Below are 19,816 nucleotides of genomic sequence, written 5' to 3'. Positions count from 1 at the left end.
CCCCGGCACGTCGACGAATACGTGACCACCTTCCCACGGCTAGACCTGGTTCTTAGCGCTGTGGAAGCGAGGGTATCATATTGTTTGTGTCGGCATCGGCGGCGTTGTCCCTGAAACCAACTCCGCAGCTGGGGTTGACTCACTATCGGCGTCAGCGGCATCAGTCAGTCGCTGCTATCTCTTCCCTCCTCCCTTTATCGTGTTGTCCGCTTGCTGCGCGCGCTTCTGCCCCCATCGTTTGCCGCTGGGTGTATACGCCGCCCCCCTCCCCCCTCTTCCTGCGAGTCTCCGGTTGTCAAAGCGCCGGCTCGAACTTAATTCCTTTCTTCGCTCCTCCTCCAATGCAACCCCTGTGCGGTGGCAATCAGAGAGCCAGATCGGTGGCGGCGGATCTGTATATGTGCACCGCCCGAGCCGAAATTGCCGCTGCCGTTCGCCCTGTGCGGTGGCAATCAGAGAGCCAGATCGGTGGCGGCGGATCTGTATATGTGCACCGCCCGAGCCGAAATTGCCGCTGCCGTTCGCCACTGCGAAATAATCTGCCAGTTCTTTCTGAGCCATGAGCGAGACGACCGATGGAAGTCCTCCGTCTGCTGCTGCTGCTGCTGCTGCTAAACGAGCTGCCAGAGCAGAGGCCCAGCGCCGTCGCCGTCAGAATCCAGAGGTGCGTGCCGCCGAAGCAGAAGCTTACCGTCGCCGCCGTCGAGATGATCCAGGAGTACGGGAAATATAAAAAAAAAATTCTGTGATAGCGCATACATGTGTTGCTCGATTTCTTTGCCTCAATCTATCGAAAAGGTGAAACAGCTTATTTGCTGCGCTCAAATTTCGCATTAGGAAGTAACGTAATCGTCGGTAATTTTTTTTTCTCGTCCCGTTCTCTACGCTCTAGCCGTATTTGATCTTCTACCCCGGTGCAGTCCGCACTCGCGCTTTCATTTTTCATTGTGCTCATTCGTTCGACTACGCCGCCGAGGCACGCAGAGGCACGCCGACGCTAAACGCATGAACGGGTGCCTAAGAGCTGCGCTTCAATCAAAAGCGCCATTTTGAAAAAGAATTGCGGACGCTCTCGTAATCGAGAGTAGATGTAAGCATGAAATAGCAACTGGCAAAGCAGATTAGATGGAGATAATTGCCACAGTTTTGAAATGGGTATAGCGCATGCTTGCAACGGCACACCCCACCACACCACACTGCACCACGCGATACTGTGCACCGGTCTATACGGGCGCAATAGTCTCCTGTCACAGACAGAACCGAATTCCAAGTGTACCGATCAAACAGCCACCGGTCGTGCACCGTACGCTACCTGCGTTGCCGGTGTGGCGGACGCGCCGCGGGCCTCACGGACCACTGGCGTTGAAAAGAGGACCGGCAACTCTCAGTGCCAAAAGCTGAGAATCAAGTGTACAGGACAAATGACAAATGCAACTTCAGCGTACTAGACGTTGCAGCTTGAGTGATATTGTGAACAAATATTAGGAAAAAACTCGGAAGCAGCATTCTTTTGTTGGTAATTTGTTTGGCAGTAACTAGAGCATGTAATATGTGCTGCGGTGCTGCGGCAATGATGTCTGTCGCCTTAAAAAAGGCAAGTCTACCTATCGAAACATTGGCTCCCGTTTTCACCTTGTTCTCGTTTTGCTCATCGTCTGCAGTATGCAATGCGCTCCCGTACAGAAGGTGGGTGGATGTCGTTTTCTTCTCGCAACTTGCCCGGATGTTCTCATTTGAGTGCGCGGATGTTCTCATTTCAGTGCCCAGGTGACGGCACTGCCTTTTTGCTCAAGGTCTCTTCAAGGTCACTTTCAACGAGAGGTAAAAGCAGTTCATGCTGAAAAATGATGTCCAATTGAAAGTCGCTCAGAGGTCCTTAAAGTTACGAACTCCTTGCAGGCCAGCAAGCGCGCTGAGACGCTTTGCGTGTTTTCATTTGGCCTTGCCGAGGTGAAGTTACAACGCAGGCGAGAGCTTGAGCGGACTAGAAACCCGCGAATAACACAGGCATCCGAGAGCGGGAAAAAGGGTGACGTGGCGTCGCGGCCATGCCCTCTCCCCTCACGCAACACCCCGACAGCAGGTGTTTCCTTTCGCCCGCTGCGCTCCGCCGCAGCCTGAGCCTTGAGCAAGCACGAGCCAGCGTCACATGAGCGCGCGAGCAGCGCTCGTGACGCGGCTTTGCAGCCAATGGGAAATTATCTGCTGTTTCGCTGCAGCTAGACCCGGCCAGGCTTTCCGATCAATGGGCCATTTGACGCTGACGCATCAATAGGAGGGCGGTTTCTCCAGAAACATGCCTCCAGCGGTGGCGACCACACGGTGACGGATCATAGCGGTAATTGGTCGGTTATAGGCCATAATCGAATAATTGTCGTTTAAATATTTAGTTTCAGTGGGCTGATCGTAATTAGGAAATTCAAGCGAACTTTATGTAGAAGCAATACAAACTGCTTGATCTGGAAAAATGTGACTTCCCGTGCAGCTGTGGCACGGCGAATTCAGGATATCAGAGGGCGCGAAAGTGAAATTGGGAAGCACCGGTTGTGTTTGCGTCATCCAGCAGCGGGCCGCTAGCGTGAAGCGGATCTGCGCTCCATGTATCACGCGTCACTGACGGCAAGGTTCCGAAGGAATCATCCTTTCTTTTTTATTCCAAAAGCATTATACCCCACATGAAACGAAAAATCTGGCGTCCGGTGTTATCATTCGATGGTACCAACACCCAAGTGACCAAGTGATGACGTCATGTTCCCGGCTTGCACTGCGAATTGACACGGCGCTGGACGGACACCGTGGCCCACATCCTAAGAAGCCGACCTGGCCTACTCCAAAAATTGGATTAAGATGGCTTAAAGTGAATTGAGGTGCAATGAGTTGTCTTAAGGTGTATTGTGGTCGATCAAGGTGCATTAAGTTGATTAAGGTGGATTAAGGTGGCGTTTCAATTTAAGGTGATAACTTAGACAAGTCATCATGCTTTCACATTCAAATAAAATAAGGATACCTAATGGCTCAAGTTTCTTTATGACGGCTATTTTTAAGCATTAATTAGTCTTCGTAGACACAACCGTTGTATGATAAACAAGTTAAGAAAGATTTACCCGTTACTGTGAGAAGTGCAGCAAACTCACTTTCTTTTAAAACGTCATGTTCAGGGATATGCCACTTTCCTAGAAAAACTGTCTGGAAAGCTTCGCGCGCTGCGCTTATTCAGCTTCAAGATCCTACTAAAATATAGACAGTTCTAGTACTGCGTACGTAGAGTACGCAACGACGTTGCGTATGTAAGATCGCTACGTTCTCCAAAGTGCGCGTGTGCAGAACGTAACACGAACGGTATGTGATGCGTACGCGACCGCTGCGTACGCACGCATGTGATTCTTGCCTGCTTAACTAGGGAGCCTTGCGTGCTGCTCTCGTGGTTTTGGTTTGTTCGAGAGAGCGCGAGAAAAGAGTTTCCAAAAATGGCAGCGTCAAAGGCGACGCGAAGGCTGTACTTTTCAATGGCCTACGATTTGGCTTTGCTGCGTGAAGTGGACGCGCAGAAGCCAGACTCGGATCCCGCACAGTGGGAAAGCATAGCAAAAATAAGAATTTTTTCTATTTAGAACTTGTTCAGTGTGTGCTGTTTGGGCGAGAGGCTCGACTGCAAATTACCGTGCCAGCTTCAGAAAGCAAGTACATGTTTTTTTCTCTCGATTTGATTCGTGTAGTTAACCCGTATTAAAAGCACAAGGACTAAATATAGTTCGGCGACCCGGGAATGCGCCCACACGTTACACCACGTTAGCGAGATCAACAGCGTTCAGTTCCACCGCTGGTTCAACTTATACTGGCGGACGCGGCCAATGCGCCCCGACGCGCCCGGCGTCTAACGCTAGCCCGTTTCCCTACGTAGGCATTTCGCAGTACTAAAAGCCCTAACACGACCCGCGCTCCTACGTTCCACAAAGCACGTGCGTGCTGCGTGCGTATCATCATGGCGCAGTACTAAAACTGTCTAATAATATTTATTGCGGCTAATGTCCTGAGACAAAGCAGGCCATTTCGCTTTTAAAAGGATTAATTATCCCAAATCCTGTTCTTTAAAAAGTTGGCCTGTGATGGATTGCCGTAGGAGCAATGAGTGTAAAAAACAACAACAAGCGGGTTAAGCTCTTAGTGGACTTCATAACGGAGACAGAAGAACTACACAGTATCGCTGAGCCTTTAATACGCAGGCTGTTTAATTAAACGGATTCTGTGGAACTACGAACGAAAGGCATGTTTTTTATTTGTTAAAGTGGATATTCACATCACTAATGCTCCTAAAACAAGTTGTGAGCAACCTTACAAAGCATGAAGTCAATACAGGGCCTTACGGAGCCGTGGCGAACGTGTTCTGGGGAAGCTTTCGCTCAACAAGACAGCGGGTCGGAGGATCATAGGGCTGCCTTGAGATTGTTGGCAGTGAATAATTATTAGGAGTGTGCGGATAGTAACGTTTCGGAATGAGCCAACTAGGAATACATTGCTACAAAGGAATCTTGTATTTGTGTAATATTGACACGTGCCCGGCCACAGCGGCCGCATTTCGATGGGGGCGAAATGCGAAAACACCCGTGTGCTTAGATTTAGGTGCACGTTAAAGAACCCCAGGTGGTCAAAATTTCCGGAGTCCTCCACTACGGCGTGCCTCATAATCAGAAAGTGGTTTTGGCCCGTAAAACCCCAAATATTATATTATATTATATTGACACGTGTACTTGTCTTTATCGGGCGACACCTTCTGAGTTCTGATCTGAGTTCTGATCTATGTTCTTCAACGTCTCCACCACGTGACATCAGGTAAATTCGGAGATGTCACATGGTAGTGACGTTAAAGAACACGGTAGCAATACTGTGAAAGACAAAACTAGCTTTTATTGGGCGAACCTGTGCCCACAAAGACAGGCTACACTTAAAGCACAACGATAGCGGCGAACACAGTCCGCGATCGTCGAAAATCTTATCAGTGGGTCTAGCGCGTCGGCTTTTACACAGCACTCGTCGAATGTTCCAGAGTAATCGCTGGGACCCGCGTGCGTTCCACGAAGTTCTACATTATTCGCGTCGCGCACACAGGCACAGGCTTATCAGTTTTTTCGTATACTGAGGAATCTTTGGAAGGTGCGACTGATTACTGTTTAGCCTCTAACGTGTCACTCCACTTCGTCGCTTCTTACGCTGTATATTTACTCAGGCTGTCGGGATACAAGATATCGCAGCCCACGTCCAGCTTGACTTTTGAGTGATCAAAGCTGATAATTCTATAATATTGAATTTTGAATTCTGGAAAGCATTCGAAGATATTTGTACTAACAAATAGTGATTGCTCACTTAGAACACTCAACCGAAACGGACAATAGTGTTTTTAGTATTAGAAAGCTTCAAATATTGGCAGAATAAAGAACTTGCTTGTTGCGTTTGACTGCTCTGACAAGTCACCACAATACCGTCAATGTGCCAAAAAGTCTGCAAGATTTCTTGATTCTTATTTTTTTTTCTCACTTTGTTGCGTTGTGGATGCTTGGGAGTACATTTATAAACGATAAAGCGGGCAAGGAAAGCGCGCTTTCGGCTTCTTTAGTTTCCTTTGCACTTACAGCAGTCTTTCATTCAAGTGCTATAGTACGTTCAACCTTTAACAAAATGCCACTGCTAACATTTTCTGGGTCCAACCAAAGTGCTGTTCGCTTTAGAGCCTCTTTTGTATTGTTCCGCAAGCATATGATCTTGTCTCGTCCTTTCACGTCGAGCAACAGTACAGCAAAATATCTGATGGCTCTATATATTCAGGTCGTCATTGCAGGAGCAAGAACGAGTAGCCCTGATGTCGCCTGCAGCGTGGCTAGTATTCCACTGCAGTGTTACTGAGAAATAGGATAGATGTGCCTCATAATCAGAAAGTGGTTTTGGCACGTAAAACCCCATAAATTAATTAATTAAATAGGATAGGGAATTGCTGCGCACGGTGGGTCCCAGGCGTCATATGTCGCTGCTTCGGAATTCAGGAATATTTCATGTTTAAACTATGTATTTCTAACGGCCTGCCGCAGCGGGCGCCAGTACGTATATTTAGAAACACTGCCTCTTTGGTAATAAAGCATGGTTGGGCGTGCTGTGCCTTAAACCTCCTAAATATCATTCTTAAAGAAACCTCCCTAGTCCCGGTGCTTCCTTTGTGAACAGCTGGCAGCATACTGCAATCATTTGTAGCATGGCAGCAGCGAATAATTATTGATGCGAAAGCGTCAAATGGCCCACTGAGCGAAAAAGCTGGCGTCTGTTGTCTGTAGCAGCGAAACGGCACCCAAAATATCATTGGTTGCGACACCACGTCACGAGCACGCCTCGACGGAGCAGAGTGGGCGATAAGGAACACCTGTTGCAGCGATAGTGCACCAGGTGTTGCGTGAGGGGAGAGGGCATCGCCGCGACGCCACGTCACCCTAGTTCTCACTCTCGGAAGCGTGTGTTATCCACGCGTGCCTCGACAGCGAAAGCTCTTGCCTGCGTTCTAACTGCGCCTCGGGAACGTCAAATCAAAACGACCCACACGTCTCAACACGCTGACTTGCCCGCCAGGAGTTCGTCACTCGAAGGATGGCTCAGCGGCGTTTAATTGCACGTTGTTTCACATTTACAACTTGTAAGTAGTGTGTATGCGTTCTCGGATTTTATTTTATCGCATTTACCCCGCGTAATACTGCTGAACTCAGCCGGAGGACCTCTGAGCACGTCGCACATCCACCCGACGTCGCCTGATCAAGCCTGCACGACGAGCACACGACGTCTGAATAGGTCTCACAACGGCAGAAATCTTATTGTCTCTTCTTAGAAGCCTCCGACTCTATGCGATTAGCCTGGATTACAGGCGGGATCGTCATTTGAGAATCCTGAATTAAATTGGCGCCCTACAGTCAGCGGCACATATTCCTCGGCTAGCTTTCTTGTTGAAGAGTTTTTCGTTCCGCAGCAAAACGACAAGCATGCGCAACCTTCACTGCGGCATCCCCCACCCCGGCGTTGACAAACAGACGCGTATATCACAGTGACGGTGAAAGCGATTAGTGAGACGTCCAACAAATACAGTTGTCGCTCCATAACACTCGTTCTGGGACCTAATATTAATCGAGGTAGTCTTCCCAGGACCTTCTGTTTATGTTCCATGATGCAGCAAAGAACTGCCGTTTTGAGGCCCTGAATGAGCACCTGCTACTACAGCAACTGCTGAAAGGAATGGCCTTTGCGCAGTTGCTCGAAGGTCAGTCCTTTTATATCCTAACGGGAGCACATTCATATTAGCTTCGGGATGATGAGTATATTTTCTTTGCTGGGTTACTGGAGTGATCACCTTCTGAATTTCATGGCTAAGCGCCAATACTGCAAGGACGAGACAAATTAAGGTTACGAATGCCGGGAGCCGCACTATGAAAAAAAATGTAATTCCTTAAGAGCTATTATTAGTGATTTAAGAAATGTTGGGGTCTTTTTGACGGTGCCGACTACGCCACTCACTGTCCTTTAAGAAAGTGTTATTGTGCTTGCACATCGTGAGCATCGTGTACGTCTTGCTGGTGGCCAGTTCAGAAAAAAATATAAACATAGTGGTTAGCGCGCAAACGACATATGAGCCTGGCAACTAAAAATTACATGAAAGGTAGAAGGGTGCCATGAAGCAATATGAATATTCCCTCAGTAAGTTCTCATAAGTTAGCGTAGACGTCATTGGACGATTTCATTTTGTCTTTGAGGACTGTAAATGTCACATAGTTCTTGTGTGTTGCCAAAAAAATGCAGCTCATGGCTGAAATATATGGGAGGATCCGCTGCGCCTGGCCTATTTTGTGTCTTTTTATCTATTGCATACACAATAGGCCTACAACACATTAAAACAATATTGGAATATGAGCACATATACCTACATTCAAAAGAACCAAGGAAACTGCCGCCCAAATACTTTTCTTATATTTTTTACCAAGGTAGCAGATTAACGTTCATCACATTTAGCCTGGACGACCTCGCGTGGATCCGAATTGTCAACGAGCGAACAATATCAGTCCACATCGTATCCCTCTGTACAGTGGGGTACCAAAGTCGATACTCAATAAAACCAATTTATCATGACGACCAACGTACACCATCAGTACACAGAAGGGAACACCAACTCCATCCACATCTCCATATTTCAGTATTTCGTGTTTTTCATGACTGCAAGACTTATCGACACATTCACTTACGCCCTCAGCAGACCTCATCACGCGGCCACGTGCATACTCCAGTGCAACGAACATTCACTCACAACTCGCGAACTCTGACAAGCGCAGAACTAGCAGAATGCATGCAATGATCACATTCTAAGATTGACCCGACTTGCCTACCACCTTACGCAGATGAGAATTCGGTGAAATTTGTAGCCCTTCAGGCGCCTTTTTCTACGAGTCGCGCAAGGTATAATTACACAGCGACAGATGCGGACAAAAGGAACAGAAGTGGACGCAATACGGCGCAGTTCTGGTTTCGGTTGCTGGGGTGGCCTTTTAACTTTTGAAAACGACTGCAGAGCTCCTTTTGGGTTTGAATTCTGAACCATGGTTCCATTTTGTACGTCTACTTTGCATAATCTTTCTATATTGCTTACATATTCTTGTTTCTTTTTTAGAGTACGAACTTGGTTTAATGTGTTGTTAGTTATTTACATCTGCTGTCTTTTTATTCTTCTTTGCTTTCTTTGCGGAAGCTCTAACTGTAGAGCTTCCGCAAGCTCTACGAGCGTCTGGCAGACTTTCTGCTTACTCTTAGAATAAACTCTACTTAGCAAATCAATGTAGGCAAGCACGTAGCCCATTGCGCGCTTACTGCGTAGGTTTTTGTCAAGAACTTAGTGTTCATAAAGCTCTTTTAATAGACTGAAGGCTCCTCAGAGAGCAAAATGTCTAAATTAATTGAGGTAGGGTACTTCTGAGCAATATGTACTATATAAATCTGTAATAAGTGCACGCAAGAATGTGCAGTAGCGTTCTTTCAAAATATATATTTGTTTTAGCAACAGAAACAATGTCATAAGAAGCCGCTTAGCAGGATTGGTTGCCTGGTAGGTCCCGAGGCTTCTGCACTTCTTATCACGGTTGAATTAATCACACAAAAACAAAAGAACTTACATAGTCCCGGAGGAACAAAGTGTTCAGCTACCAATTATGAAAAAAGAAAGACATATTCTCACCTTTGGAAAGTAGAAAACGGTTCGACAATACTGCTTCAGCTGCTTCAGGCGGCCGTTCTTTATCCCATGAGACAGAAGGTTCTCGCCTTTCTTCTGCTCCTACGGTCACAGTTCGCCCAACACGTCACGGCCGCGAGCTACTTCACAGGCATGAACGACGCAGCTGCAGCTTCCTAGCAGCTGTTTTCTTCTTTTTATATAATTATGTAGGCCTGATTTACGAAACGCGCAAAGTGTCTTGCACGAGCAGCTGTAGACTACGCAACTCGCAACGCCCGCAAATCGTCAATCGTGGTGGAGGAAGGCGCCGTGGTGTCATATGCTTAACGAAGAGAAGCGGCGAACGCTAAAGTCATCGCAAGCTCCCCAACAAGCTTCGGAGGAAGCGAGCGCTATACTTCGCGAGAGTTCCTTGCGCCACGCGGGGTTGGGGTCGCGGGGCCACGGAGCGGCGCGAGAAATGCGCGCGGCTGAGAGGATCGCGAGCGAATGCTCCCGTTAAGCATCCGCCGCGGGAACCGGAGGCGCAGCTCATCCCACCTTCCCTCGCCTTTCTCCTCTTTCCCCACCTTCTTCCTTTTCCTGACCCTTTCGGCCGGCACCGCCTTCCCCCACAATTTAACCGGCGCGCGCGTCGACAGATGTCGCCACGATTCAGCGAGCGCTTCCCGCACTGCGTGGTGGTGGAGCCTTCGAGATCTACGACAGGGAACGCTCGATTTTGCTCTTTGTGATCTCTATAGAGTTTGTAATTCGTGTAGATTGCTGTGCGCGGAACCATTGAGAGCGAATTTCGGGAAATATACTAAGGAAACAATGGACCAATATATGTGAAATTGTTTTTTTCTCTGTAGTGTCCCTTTAGCACCGCCCGAACGGGCAATATATTTCATGGCGCCCAGTGTGAAGCGCATTGCTATAGCATCATAACCGCTGCGCGTTTAATACGATTAGCATTCTTTGAGAACTTAGCTTGCAGCATGTTCGTCCTACGCTAAACTTTTTCACGCCAACTTGTTCGACGGCGCAGTCCATAGTCTAATGGGCACAGCACCTGCAGGCCCCCGTGCTGAGGGAACCGGGATCATTACCAACTGTCGGACGAAACTGGGTCACTAAGTAAGTCACCCAGGTTCTGCACTGTTCTCCAATGAACGTGTTTCACGCCACCTTTGGCCATTGGGCTTGTGCCACTTTTTATGTGCAGGTAGGTGTTCAATGAACCTCTTATGCGCCAGCTTCGGTCCCATGGAACTAGGGCCCGTGCGAGTTCTCGATCGTGGACGAATTCTCTTCCTAGCCCGTTTCTTGGAACCGCTTATATGCTACTTGGTATGTGCCACTGGATAGTTGCCACTGGTAATGGCACGTTACTAGGTGTGCTATCTACACCAAATGCACACCCACCATAATACAGACTGCTAATCGCATTAACGACGACAATCATTTGTTTATGATCGATGTACCATTATCTTTTTTTTCTCCATTGAAATTCACATTCAACAGAAAAAGATGTTGCAGCATGGTGCTTTCTTTATATTTCAGGTTTGTGAGGGGGCCAACTATTTCCCAACTTTTATTCTGTGCTTCCGTTTCCACCCGCTGGTATAGTGCTGTTATATCTGAGAAGTCTTTTCTTTCATTGAGTCATTTGGGAATCAATAAAGGTTGAATAAGATATGAAATATAAAGAAGCATATATAAAAGTAGCGGGATTCCTTATATAGAGAAGTGAAACAAACGCCAGAGGAAAAGAATGCCTACGAACACTTCAAAACGCTCAGAAAAGCTGGGCTGGATTGACAGAATGGGAGGACTTCATTACCACAGGAAATAACAAATTAGGGTGTGCATTGCAACGGACAGGCAGAGTATTACATATAAAAAAAATAAAATATTGGATGATTCGATTTGCGTCTAGCCTACGAACACACGCACGAGATACAGTAGGCTACAAAAGTACAACAAGTAGGATACAACAGTACAGTAGGCTACGAGCTGTCCAAGAAATATTTTAGCTTAGACTGCCACAAAAATTGACGGTGCGCTTTTTGTGCAGAGAGCTTCACTGCAACAGTTTCCTTGAAATAATCTCCAGTCCTCTTTCCGAAAGCTCTGATAAATGGAAATTTGTTTGAGGAAAAAAATGGCCAAGAGACTTTGTGAAATAAAAAACAATCTTACATAAACAGGTGCCCGTAGTGTGAAGCTCCGTATCCCCGACCTCGTCTCTTCTCATCTCGCTTGAGCCTCGTGTACACGCGAGAGCAAAATTCTGTAAATATCAGAGGGCCAGACACGAAAGCCAGAACTTGCTCCCCTTGAGCGAAGAGAAATTGTAACCATCAGTTGACGCAAACCACCAAGGAAAACCTGCATTGGCACACGTCAAAACAAAAGGCCGAAGGAGAACCATCCTGTGGGAGTTAAGAGTTGCATGCGAATGAAAACGGAAGGAAGCCACAGTAAAAATGTCTGAACACTGAATTCCATGCTGAATGCTAGGCCAAGTGAGACAGAAGTACTGACGGATAGAGGCAAAATCGTTGCGAGATCCAAACAGTCTTTGCGGGCGTCTTTCTTCCGTTAAACTGGCTCCACTAAACGAGAAAGGAAGGCGCAAGCAACGCAGGCTTCTACGCGGCGTCTCTGGAGATTCTAAACAAGCGCGGCAAAACCCTAAACCGTTACTTGTTATTGTAAGGCTTCTCATCACGCTTGGCTTATTTTTTCGGCCATGTCGTCTCCTGTGAGCAGCTAGCAGCAGGGAAGCTTGCGTGGCTGAGTGATTCCCGAGCTACATAGGAAGGAAAAAAAAGGACTGTCCTCCTTCTATCTTGACCTGTACGTAAATGTGAGCTTGGTGCATTGTGACTGACCTCTGTAATTTATACGTGCCCTCTTTTCGGGAATGTCTTTAGGTAGTTTTCATTGCGACGGGTTCTTTGCCAATCGTGCACTTTCTAGCAAGTAGATTTTGTACCCGATGCCACCTTCGCAATTTGCCGAAGTTCTAGATCTCCCGGGCGCAAGCTTGGGGGTCACGTGCAAGCTTGCGCGAGTCGCGCCATGGTGCGCGGCTGTACTCGGCAGCGCGAAATCTAGGTATGTTCCCCTCGTTCCCTTTTCTCTTTCTATGCGGCGCGCCAAGCAGACAGTCTCCGTTGCGCTTGGCCTCAGAGATCTCCCACGGCGAAATCTCTGGGGTCACACAGGCTACTGCAATCTCGGAAGCCACGAGCAGGCCCAGCCAAGCCCGTGCGGCGACGTTCGCTTGCCTTCTCGATCACAACGATGTGTTGTGTGCCACGTAGTACGTTCTGCTCGACCGCGACGGGCCAAGAGGAAACAAGGTGCGAATAAGTATCACAATGGAAGAGAAAGCATCTATATAAACGTTGTTGCGTCAGATGCTCAGTGGCGTGTTGCACATGCCGAAGAAAGTTTTATTTATTTATTTATTTTACTTTTATTGTAGTGCGTGGCCATGTAAGCCGTTCGGTGGGTCGCAAAGTTGTCTTCTTATTCCCATGTTTACAATTGTGCACCCCATCAAGCATATATGCCAGTAAGTCACAATTATGGATATAACGAATTAACGCATAAAACGAAGTAGTTTTGTCTAACCCAGTAAGTCAAAATTATGGATATAACGAAGTAACGCATAAAACGAAGTAGTTTTGTCTAACCCTTTAATTTCATTTTAACGTGGTTCTATTGCAGCTCGTTGAGAGGATTGCCGCGTATTGACGATGGTTATGATTTCCGTACTATGACACTTACCCAATACATGGGATTTACCAAGAAATTGCCTGTTCAATTAAAATAAATAAGAAGAAATGAAGAAACACAAGTCCATACGAAATTTGTCACATTGAACAGTTAGCGTTTTTCTCGGTACGCGAGAGCACAGGCGCACGCAATTAATGCATGTGACGAAAGGCTACGTGGAAGGTGATTACAACGCAAGAAGTGCTAGGGATAACAAAGTAATAGGTTATTATTCATAACACTTAGCGTTCTCAATTGCAGCTCGTACTTTATGATGGTGATCAATGCTTGTGGAAATATAACGGACGGATTTCTGACGAGATCATTCTTAAAAAATTGAATATTGGGGTTTTAGATGCCAAAATTACGACTTTATGATGAGCTACGCCATAGAGGGGACTCCCGAATAATTATGATTACGAGAGAATCTTTAACGTGCCGTTCATGCGCGGGACGCGGGCGTTCTGGCATTTCGGCCCCATCAGATTTTGGCCGCCGCGACTGCGATTCCGTCCCGCGATATCGTAATTATTCCTTAATTTAAACCTGAACATCATCAAATAGTACCTTTTTGGCTACTTCGAAAATAATTTTCTAAAAAGCCACTGCTTTTGATTGCCTCGCATTTTTTTACCAGAAGTAATGCCTATACGAACAATGATCAAAATTAGTGCTGCTGAACCATTACCAAAGTTTATGCAAAAATATTCGGCACATGTACAATTCATTGCTCGTATATTGACCTAAATAAGCACAGAAAATTTATAAATGCGTGCGCCTGTGAAGTAACATGAAAGGGCCGCGCCAGCAGAATACTTCGAAATAAGGGTTTTCATTTTGCACTATAGCTTAACACTTGAGTTTAAAATATTTACCTCTAAGCAGCATGTGCTTCTTCAGGGAAACTTCAAAGTGCGCTTACGTCACCAAAAGTTTTTGTTTTTAATTAAAAAATATTCGTAAAGAGCTCCTTCACACAATAACCATGGCAACGTGCCCAATTTTTACAAGAGAAACGGGGATCGTCGTTTTTAGCGTCTGGTACGTTTCGCGTGAAATGAGTCAGCTGGGACGTGAGCGGTGTGACGATGGTTGGAAAGAATGACACGTGATGCACGCTTCTGAATTGAATTAATTTGAATAGTGAGGTCGTCGTTTTTAGCGTCTGGTACGTTTCGCGTGAAATGAGTCAGCTGGGACGTGAGCGGTGTGACGATGGTTGGAAAGAATGACACGTGATGCACGCTTCTGAATTGAATTAATTTGAATAGTGAGGTTTTACGTGCCAAACACACGATTTAATTATGAAGCACGCCGCACTGGGTGACTCCGAATTAATTTTTACCACCAGGGGACCTTTAACGCGGCCCCAATGCACAGGACACGAATGTTTTTGTATTTCACTCCCCATCGAAATGCGGCCGTCGCGGCCGGGATTCGATCCCGCGAACTCTTGTTTAGCAGCGCAACACCGTTGTCGCTAAATCACCGCGGCGGCTGATGCACGGTTTGCACCCCTCTCTAAGTCTGCTATGAATGATTAGAAACTAGGATCTGTTATGTAACATTCATTGTGATGTAACTTGGGTTAGACGTGGTCTGAGCAAATTTTGAATTCTATTCATCCCTTTCCACAAAAGTCCGAACACACTGCTATAGCTTTTCTAAATAATGAAAAATATCTGCTTAATGCGTCGATTTGACTGTGGGCTCGTAACACAAGTATAACTTCTGGCGCCGTGAAGCGACCCCGTCATTCCCAGCACAGCCATTGCCGTAACTTGAATTCGTTTCTCTCCTGTAAAACAGTCACATTCATTTCTTTTCAGCGCTCATTAGAACAATGTCTAGGCACGTATTTGCCCAACGTCATTGCTGCATATCATTCGAGATGACCTTCAAACCTGGTCCGCTTACAGAAGTTTTAAACCCAGTGCATTTTTTTTGTAAATCGATATTTAGGACGCAGCTAATGAGGCAGCTGTTATGTTAAAGGCTCAATGCTTTTAGGCTTGACGGCTCATTGGTTGAAAACTTCTGCTGCAACTAATGTCACGAGAGAAATCGCGCAGAACCAACTGCGAGATTTCAGCTATTTCATTTTTTTGTGGTTCCTGGTGCATTTACAGCGCTGCTATATAGGGCCCTTAGCGGCCATCAATCGAGTGACTTTTGCAGTTTTTTTATTACTTGTTACAAAAGATATTCTTGTATTGTATTATAACACGAAATAGAATGTTACCTGTCCAGTTCTGTTTCACTAAAAAAAACGAACTCATTGAAAGTACTCTTCACAGCGATGCGGAATGTCGAAAGGTTTCGTTTTCGCTCGACTGCGTGCCGCCCACGTTTTCGCGTTTCTGTAGTTTCGTTATCGTGTAGTGCTCCGTTGTTTCTGCTGGCTCGCGAAACTCGCACAAACTGCAAGTAGCAGAGAATTCAACTTCCACCTGATGTCGCGGGATGGCCGAACGGTCTACTCCACTTGGTCAAAGACAGCTACAGCGCCGCATTCACCCTGGCTCGGTACCGCTGACTGTCGGGCGCCGTTTTAGTCACCGACTGCCGCAAAGGGTGGTGATGGCGTATGCAAGCTCACCGCTTCCCCAGTAGGGTGGCGGGGTGTTTGAATTTTGAAAAAGGTATCCGGACCCTTGCGATGCAATTTTCTTGTAAACTAAGTCTTTTCTTGACAAGAAACAGGCACTGTGACGTTTCTGTAATGATATCTAAACCGCCCGCGTCGACTTAGTATTTGCCTTTAGTGTCCCTTTAAAAGCGCCCCAAGTTTAGGGATAGCCGGATAGTTTAGAGTAGCCGGAGTCCGAGATGTAGTAAAAATGCATTGATTTTACAGTTATTTAATGTAAAGGCTGTCTTCTGCATTGAAGTGCCAAAGTATCTGTAGCGTGAATGTATTTCCTTGCAAATTTGCAACTGAATATCGCGAAATTGGTGTCGTCCTCAAAATTCATTTCGACTACATATGCCTTGCGTTCTCGCCAGTTACAGTTTGTAAATTGCTGTGTGTGCCTAAATGATTGGCTAAATACGGAATTATTGCAGTTGTGTTAATTAGTTGATTACTCATGTTGATTGTTCGTGCAAGTATTTGTCGGGGTAACCAGGTCGAAAGTTAAAATTGTGCTATTTGCCACAGCGGATTTCTAGTAGTTCGGCGCAATCTAAAAAATACAACGCACAATGTATATTTATCGAACCCACTCACCTGGATGTTTCTGATCACTCTCAGCAATTTCTTTAAATATCTCGCGCCTAAATTAACCGTTTAATATGCAGTCAACTAAACGTAAACGATTTATCATCCAAGGCTATCTAAAAAATAGCGCGCATTGGCGAAGGGGCCACTGACCAGCATCGCGATAGCCGCGTTTGCGCAGTCAGTCAGTCAAGAACTTTATTGAGGTCCTGAGGGGGTTTAAGCCGTTGGAGATCGCACGCAGGGATCTCCTTGGGCCGAAACCGTAGGCGACGCCCAAGTCGGGACGGGAACGTGGTGACGCTCGGCCAGTTCTTGGGCCCCCTGGACGGCCTTGAGTTGGAGTTTGAGGTCCGGGCTTTTGAGGGCTTCTTCCCATTCGGGCTCACTGGAGAGAGGGCCCTCTGGTAACGCGGTACATTGCCAAAGCATGTGCGAGAGTGAGCAATAGAGTTCTGGGCAGTCTGGGCAATTTGCCGGGATTTCTGAATTGTAGTGGCTTAGTAGGCCTCGTGACAGATACGAGTCTGTTTGCCGCATTCGAAACGCGGCCGCCTGCGCGCAGAATGCCAAAATGTTTCAAGTATGCTCATTTGGCTGCAATCAAAAAGTTATATTACTGTAATTTTCAGTCGGAGTGATTCAGACGCGGGCGTATCATATATTGGTACGGGAGCCCATACTACCTGCAAATAATAATCCATTTTTCGCTTTCTCCTCTCTCTCTCTCTCTCTCTCCTTCTTTTGGCAGAAGGCAGGACATACCTGGCACCCGCCACGGCAACATTTGCTCCCGAAGCCATTGCACTCTATTCTCGCATCTGTGGACGAACACCAGTAAAGCAGAAGGAATCTTCCGAAGACAGCCTGCAGTCACGTACATCTACAGTGCGCCCTCTTACGAGAGTAATGAACCTTTTTCTTTTGACCTATCGCCTCTTGTTCAGCGACTAGTGAAAGTGAGCACTGCGCCAGTTCTGGCGAGGGAAAGCAATTTCTCCTTTGAGGGAATGCCGCTGCTAAGGCGCTCTTTATTGGGAAAGGTCACCGACCGCACTGAATGGAAGCGCGGGAGTGGGGGCAAAACGCATCGCGGTGCGTGACTTGTCGGCTGAGCCGACAAAAGCAGCGGATCGTGCCGAAAACAATTTACCACGTTACAAATGCGTGCGCGATTAAGTGAAATGTACATTTCGCAAGCTCCACTGCGAGGCGCTCCTGGCCAAACGAATTTCCCGTAGAACGCCGCGTGCATATGAGCGTTATCATTAAGTAACAGCGCAGCTGCCGTTTGCCAGTGTTAGCAAGAGTGGCATTATCCAGGACTTTGCTATAAGTCACGTGCGAATGCGCACCAGAAAATGACGCGTGTGAAAGTACTTAGTGATACGCGAGGAATTTCCCTTTCGGTTACATCGGCAATGGTACAGGAGACACCCAATGTTTAACTGTTACACGTAGTCGCAATACATATGTCGTAACATAATATGTCGTAAATATGTCGTAACAATAAAAAAGAAAGCTAGCGCGTGAGCTAAGTGTCCGGCAACCGACAGCAGTGCTTTAGGAACTTCGAAGTACCTTTCTGTGTATTTTTACTTAAGGCCCAGAACTTTGCCAAAGTACGTTATAAGGTTGGGCCAGCTTTCCATGTAGCGTTTCGAACTAAATGTCTCGGAACATCATATATCATAAACGATTATATTTACTTCTCAGTTGGTTTACTTATTTGTGCCTATACACGTAATTTATTATATTTACGGACGGAAGCTAAATACGAGCTCACATTAAGACAGGATTATCGTCAATTACAGTACAGAACAACCCTGGTACAGAACAGCCAAAAACAAGTAGCACAATCTTTGCTTGACTTAATAGTGGAAGAAGTACGGCGACCCGAGAGAAAACGGCAGGACAAGTGTCTTACTTGCGCTATAAGTCAGACATGCATGCAAAGTTTCCACATAGACAAACTGACTGCGTCGGTCTATTGTTACAGTCGTTGCCTTTAGCATACGGGGCGTGTGTACTAGTGAGGATTGGCCAAGGTATGCATATGGAACATAATTATTACACTAAAACTCATCTCGCGATGTCTGTCGTTTATAATGCGAGTAGCATTCGAGCAATTTATCAAGACACTGTATTTCTGAAGGCTTGTTTAACATCTGTAGTGGTCATTGTGAGACTCGCTTTGCTTCGGCTTTATGCAACATGCTTTGGTGTTCTCTCACTTTGTTATGACACTCGTTCGCCAAGGTCGCCCATGAGCATGGCGGCATGCTAACGACTGTGTGATGTGGACGCAGTGGGAAACGATGGAACGACGAAGAAGGGATGACGTCGATAGAACAACAAAGGCGATATGGCGACGACAGTACGATGACTAGGAGATGGCTATTCCAAATGATGCCAACCGTTTAAATGCGACAGCGTGACGGTGACCACAGGATAGCAACCGATTGACGACGAGTGTATTACGGTGACGTGAGGACAACGGTTTGACGAAGACTGGGTTAAAAAGTTCGAACGATGCCGCCGGCACGACCACGATGGCACGACGACGAAGGTAACAACGGATAGCGACTGTCTGACTACGACGCACAGATTATAATGGCATGCCAACGGTGTCATAATTGCAAGTGTATGACGACAGCTTGAGTACAATACCATGACGAAGAAGAAATGACGTGTATGAATTGACGAAGGCGGCATGACAAACACGGCATAGTGACAATTCGATGACCTCATTAAAATGGTGACGATTATAAAATGGCAGCATGAGGTAGCGTGGCGACAATTGTATGAAGACGACGGCACGACGAGTGTCAGCTGATGAAGTTAGAGTTACGACGGAGGAACGACCACAATAGCACCGCGACAAAGACGTGACAAGGAATGCTCGATGACAACTGTGAGACGATGACGGCATGACGAGAGGTCCATGACCGAGCTTGAGTGACGATAATAAAGTGACCACGACGGCATCACGATGGGGGTCGTGTAGGTCTTTCTTTGCCTTTGCTTGACCACCTTCGATGGATATGTTCAGAGTCAAGGCTGTCTACAATTTCACCTTACGAGAAGCTCTGTCCCAGCAGAGTACTTTGAGTTTGCGTGTCTTAACTTAGCCAGATGGTTCTGTCTCGCATCTTTAACTTTGATGTATCACAAGTAATCGTCACGAACACATGGCGACTGTACGACGACGATCGCGTGGCGATTACGGCATTATGAGAGTGCGATGACAACGCTGGAGTGACGACGATAAAAGGAGCACGACCGCTTTACGGCCATGAGCACGTGCCTGGCGGCCGCATCTATCAGACAACTCGGGTCACTAGCTCTAGCTTAATAGGATTAATTTTATTGCCGTCCCAGATTATTGACTGTGAAAACACTGTGCCAGCAGAGTACTCTTGACGGTGCGTGTCTGAAATTTTTTAGATCATTATCTCTCCAATCTCCTATTTTGATGAATTGCAAGTAATTGTCTGTGAAATACGCAGCATCTAGTTATGTGTGTGCGCGGGTGCGACAAACAAAAGTTTTCCGAGTTTCTGTAAAAATAAAACAAA

The 19,816-nt window shown here is 46.6% G+C and overlaps 1 protein-coding gene across 1 annotated transcript in view; it reads right to left on the bottom strand.

Moving 5' to 3' along the window:
- Positions 1-9,723, bottom strand: part of LOC142558064 (glycine receptor subunit alpha-4-like) — a 99,755-nt gene extending 90,032 nt beyond the window's left edge. Inside the window, exon 1 of the mRNA XM_075670228.1 lies at positions 9,248-9,723. The gene's annotated coding sequence lies outside the window, so the exon portion shown is untranslated. The remainder of the gene's footprint in view (positions 1-9,247) is intronic.
- Between the last annotated feature and the right edge of the window lie 10,093 nt (positions 9,724-19,816).

The sequence above is a fragment of the Dermacentor variabilis genome, chromosome 9 (genome assembly GCF_050947875.1).
Source record: "Dermacentor variabilis isolate Ectoservices chromosome 9, ASM5094787v1, whole genome shotgun sequence".
Lineage (NCBI taxonomy): Eukaryota > Metazoa > Arthropoda > Arachnida > Ixodida > Ixodidae > Dermacentor > Dermacentor variabilis.
The sequence above is the reverse complement of the archived record's forward strand: the minus strand, read 5'-3'. Positions and strand labels throughout refer to the sequence as shown.